Source organism: Saccostrea cucullata, unplaced genomic scaffold (genome assembly GCF_032062105.1).
Source record: "Saccostrea cucullata isolate Sc308-1 unplaced genomic scaffold, CSIRO_AGI_Scuc_v1 ctg4917, whole genome shotgun sequence".
Taxonomy (NCBI): Eukaryota; Metazoa; Mollusca; class Bivalvia; order Ostreida; family Ostreidae; genus Saccostrea; species Saccostrea cuccullata.
This window is the reverse complement of record NW_026930442.1, coordinates 23161-29160: the sequence shown is the minus strand read 5'-3', so window position 1 is coordinate 29160 and position 6000 is coordinate 23161.

Here is a 6000-nt window from a genome sequence, read left to right as displayed (position 1 = left end):
GTTATGTTTACATATTAAACGTGTTACTCGTCTTCTTGGCATTTATAATAAATTATGTTTGGGGGCGTTCCTTTGAAAACTTAAGTATGTGTTATTTTGACGGATTGTAGAAAAATGATTTGTTGCTGTTGTATAAAGAGCATTTGGTTTAAATACTCAAGTTAACCAGTGTTGACATATTGTATAATTATATATATCTATTAAAATTAACACTCGAGACATATGTAGTAGAAGCTAGGTTGGCAATCAAAAAATTATTTGTCTGAGTATAATTTGGTTCATGATGGGTTTGATTTTGGAGATGATAACTAAGATTTGCAAATGCACTAAACCTAGTCATTCTCATTTGCAGGATTACTGTAGATGAATTATATTTAGCGTGTACAATATTTGGCGTAAATTGATTTTCAATCAAGTAAGCGTAGATTTGACTTAGCGCATTTCTAAATGTTATTATTTCTGTATATATGTGCAAAGCATTAGCGTTTATACTTGAATTCCGCCAAAAGCGCTAAAAAGAGTACACAGCCAAATTATACGTTCACATTATTTTGTTTAAATCATTCTAATTGTAAACATAAATATTAAAACGTTAAGATGCTTTTTTTTCGGATTGACAATATCTCTGTAGTTTTTGGAGATCAGGCCCTGCGCAAGATCATAAAATGAAAACAGACTAGTTTCAAATCGATATACTAGTAACTTTAAATAACAATAAAATGTTTTTACCAAATTATTAATATGTTTAAAATGAAATATTGTACATACGTTCACATTTTAATAAGATATGTAATAAATTAGAAGTTATTCAAAATAAAAATATTTTGACTGATATTTAAGTCTGTTCTCGGTTCATTGTCTCCAGGCCAGGTAACCAACAACCTGTCGGAATAGAGGTTCGTTATAACATGACAAAGTTGCATTCTCTATCCAGAGTTGTCGTTCCTGCTACGCTCCAACATACACCTCTGTCAACGCTTGTTTTACAAGATTCTTAGAAAAATTTGTAAAAGATCAAAAGTTTTATTAATAATTGTTTATAATCATATTTCTTATCAGAAAACATTATTTATTTCAATTTACCACACCTTAAAAGTAATTTTTAATTATTAAGATTTTAATTTTTACTCCGCAAAATAGTTCCCTTAAAACTTTGAAAAAGAGTCGTTTTGAGGGATTATAGATATAATATAAATGGTGAATTATCATCTTCATCGATAATTACAATGATTAATCACTATTTAAACTTCATATTTCCACCGTTTAAAATTTGTTTAAGAATCTTGTACAACGAGCGTTGACAGAGGTGTACAGTACAGGCAACGCGGATCCCGTATTTCCCGCGTCCCCGCCGCGGTATAATCACAACGCGGTATTTGGCAAGGTAGACAGGTAAACCGCGTTCCCTCCGCGGGAAATTCATCACTTACCTGTCCCCGCCGCGGTTAAGTCATCGATCAATTACTGACAATTAGTATCGTAAACAAACGGGAGTTATCTCCCCGAATTGTAATTTGCCAATTTTCCCTGTAACAAAAAAAAAAAAAAAAGAAAAGAAAAGAAAACAAACAAACAAACAAAAACCCGTGTGTTTATTAATAAATTTTGCTATGAATAGGATTTAAACTAAGAAAAAATAAGTTTATTTTTGTTACTAAAATTACATATCAATCTTTGAAATTGAATAGAAAATTTTATTAAATTGTTACGTCTTTGCAATTGGTTAATTATTTTGTGTTATTAAGAATCTATCAAGAAACAAAATTAAATACTAGAAATTTTAATTAGTTTTTTTTAATCTTCATATTATATGCAAACTGTAATAAATGTTGAACTCAGACTGTTTAAGTTTCGATGAACGATTTTCAGCATTCATTTGAAAAAAAAATGTACATCTTTTTAAAAATGTACATCTTCATATTGTTTATTTATTAATTTCGATTTATTGTATATAAAATGTACAGGCTTTTTCTTAAAGTGTCAAATTACCGGAAAACATCCGATGACGAGCATTTGCAGTTACATGTAGTGGGCACGTGAACTTAAATTTTCCTTATCCAAGATATCAAGAAAAATTTCTATTCTTCTTTATTTCTCATCGATTATGTTCTGTTCCCAAATTAAGTTAATTTAATTAATTAATTAATTTTCTTTAATGTATTTCCCTCTTTTATATAAATGTGCAGGCATTTTTCTCAAATTGTCAAATGACCGGAAAGCATTCGATGACGAGAGTTAACTTTGAGCACGTGAACTTTATACAAGAGATCAAGAAAAAATATCGTTTTTCACCTTCACATTAACATGTTTTACTTTTTAATACAATGTCTTTCTTTTTAATTTTAATATTTCTCGATTTTCGTGTTCAGTAGATAAGATAGGATGTGCAGGTGTAATGATAAACTTCACAGACGAAATTATAGTTTATATTAATAAATATTCAATGCGAAAATTCATATATTTTTGTTTTCTCTGACAAAATCTGTTTCTTTGTGTATTAAGTATTAGCCGCGATCATTTCCTGTGTATAGGGATTAGCAGTGCCTGAGCAGGAAACGACATGCCCTGGGGGTTTCACACCTGTCTTATAGTATACCTTGGGTAACGCTCGCTGGATGTGCACATCGTTGTCTAGCCATTCAACAACACATTTGATTCATTGTTTCATTATTATTTCATCGATATCATTTTCAGATGCGATATTAGCCTTGGAATTTGAGTCAAATTATTGTTGCTTTTTTTAAACGGAGTGTATAAAAAGAACAAAATTAAAAAAAAAAACTTTTAAAACAAATTAATGAAGTATTTGATATTAATTAAATCAAATAATGATCCATTACTATGTTATTTCGTGTCTGTTTATATCTGTACCAGTTAGAAGATTGAGAGAGAGAGAGAGAGAGGAGATAGAAGAAAAATATCACAATATTAAGGCACGTTCATGACCGTTTTTCCTCCTTTTTGATCAGTATAATTATCAATTCTAGCGAATAAAACTACCGCTGATTTATCAGTTTATTGACCATTTGTCGAATTTGTCTAAGTTTTATTGTTATTTATCGAGAGGCTTGTTTATGATCCACTTTCTTCCTTCGTTTAGCATATGTACATGACATGTAATTTAAATTACTTCCCTTTTTGTCGCCAGATTACAACGACAGATTTTGGTGGTAAAATAAAATGTATTTTTGTTATAAAATTTGATTAAGAAAAACACAGTATATTAAAATTGTCGAATTATTGAAAATATGGGAGCGTAGCGGGAACGACAACTCTGGATAGAGAATGGACAAAGCTGAACCTTTTCTTTTATTCAATTGAATCGGAAACATCTGCAGAAGAGGGCAATTGCTATTATATATATAGTTTTTTAAATTTATATATAGATATCTCTACGATATATCAGTTAACAATGATAGTTACTTCCATTCATACGTCGACTCGATCTGTCCATTGGGAAATGAACCTGAAATAAAGAACCGCGAAGTCTGCCACATCTGTTTCAGATTTGTATGTTATGCTACCAAAATCTTTAACTAAAGAATTGACTTAAAATTTATGACAAATGTGATAATTTTTAATTTTATATCGTTAAAAGCGACACTGCATGTGATTCCATATTCCAATGATAGATTTCTTCCACATAAATCCAGAACAGATTTCATGTCCAAACCAATATGGGTTACAAGTATGTGTAGCAAAATAGCCCGTTTTTTAGGTCACCTGAGTAAACTCATGTGACCTATAATGGCTATCCGTTTTCGTCTGTCGTCGTGCGTTGTGCATCGTGCGTTAACATTTGAACATTTTCAGCTTCTTCTCTGCAACCACTCAACCAATTTCAACCAAATTTGGCATAAAGCATATGTGGATACAGGGAAACAAAAATTATGAATTTCGTGGTCCCTGTCCCCCTGGGGCCTGAGGGGTGGGGCTAAAACCACTAAAATTAATGCAATTTTTAAAAATCTTCTATTTTACTCCTGGACATCAAGCAGCCAAACTGTTTCCATGATTGTAATAAGCATTGAATCCTCTACCAAAATTGTGAAATTCATGGCCTTGGGGTCAGAGGTTCTAGTGCTAGGGCGGGGCTTAATAGATTACATAGTGAAAATGCATTATTTTTGAAAATCTTCTTCTTTGCTCATGGGCATTAAATAAACTAAATAAGTACATAGTTATGTTGAATAAGACTGCCTCTTCCAAAATTTTGAATTTCATGGCCCCAGGGTTTGGGGTTTTTAGGTGCTAGGGCGGGGCTTTGTAGATTTTATAATGAAAATGCATTATTTCTTTGAAAATCTTTTTTTTTTTTTTTTAATGCTTTATTTTTGAAAATGTTTATACTTACAAAAGAAAACAAAATACACACCCTCACACACCACACGCACTCTGTGCACCTTTCCCAAAATACCAGCTTTCATAATTACACCTTAAGTAATAATTTTCTTTGAAAATCTTCTTCTTTGCTCCTGGTCATTAAATAAACTAAATAAGTACATATTTATATTGAATAAAGCTGCCTCTTCTAAAATTGTGAATTTCATGGCCCCAGGGTCAGGGGTTCTTAGGTGCTAGGGCGGGGCTATATAGATCATATAGTGAAAATGCATTATTTCTTTGAAAATCTTCTCCTTTGCTCCTGGATATTTAATAAACAAACCAAATACATAGATACATGTATGTTGAATAAGGCTGCCTCTTCCAAAATTTTAAATTTCATGGCCCAAAGGTCATGTGTTCTTATGTGCTAAGGCGGGGCTCTATTAATTATATAGTGAAAATGAATTATTTCTTTTAAAATATTTTTCCTTTCTCCTGGGTATTTAATAAACAAACCAAATATGTGGTTATGTTGAATTAGACTGCCTCTTCCAAAATTTTGAATTTCATGGCCCCCGGGTCAGGAGTTCTGGTGTTAAGGCGGGGCTCTATTAATTATATAGGGAAAATGCATAAATTCTTTGAAAATCTTCTTCTCTGCTCTTGGGTATTAAACAAACTAACCAGTAACCAAGTACATAGTTATGTTGAATAAGAGTGCCTCTTCCAAAAATGTGAATTTCATGGCCCCAGGGTCAGGGTTCTGGTGTTAGGGTGGGGCTCTATTGATTATATAGTGAAAATATATTAATTCTTTAAAAATCTTCTCTTCTGCTACTGAGTATTAAACCAATGAACTATGTAAAAAATTTATGATGATGAAGGATGCCTCTTCCAGATTTGTGAATTTCAGGGCCCCAGGGTCAGGGGTTTTGGAGTTAAGGGCGGGGCTCTAGTGATTATATAGTGGAAATTCATGAATTCTTCGAAAACCTTTTCCTTTGCTCCTGGGTATTATGCCAATGTTCTAAGTACAAAGTAATGATGATGAAAGGTGCCTCTTCCAAAATGGTTAATTTCCGGGCCCCTGGGTCAGGGTACTTGGGGTGGGTGAGGGTTACATAGTCTGAAAATAAATTAATGGTTTGAAATCTGGTTTAAGTATTAATCAACCATTTATGATGAAATAAAATTTACGATATTAAAATTTCCAGGTTATAAAGTTGAAATGCATTTTCTCTTTGTTACTCTGATCTACCTGTGGGTATTAAGTAACCAAAGTAAGCATGGTAATTAGTGTATAGTTATAATAAACATTGGTGCCTCTTTAAAAATTTCACTGTCTCTGGTTTAAAACATGAATCAAATTCAATTGTTGGAAAGTTGTTACATGATACTCAGGTGACCTATAAGGCCCGTGGGCCTCTTCTTTTAAATGACAAAACTATACGCCAATCGGAGATAAAATTTAACAATTTTGCTGTGAAAGTACAGTCAGTCAAAGTAGACAAGATCATATGAACAAAAATGTGAACGAACCTACATGAATATTCTCTAAACCTAGAAATTTTCTTTAATTGAATTCTGGTTAGAAACACAAGTATACGGTTCACGTATTGTAGTGGTTTTTATTATGATAAAATAAATTTTGACATGGTCTCTGTATGCACAGGT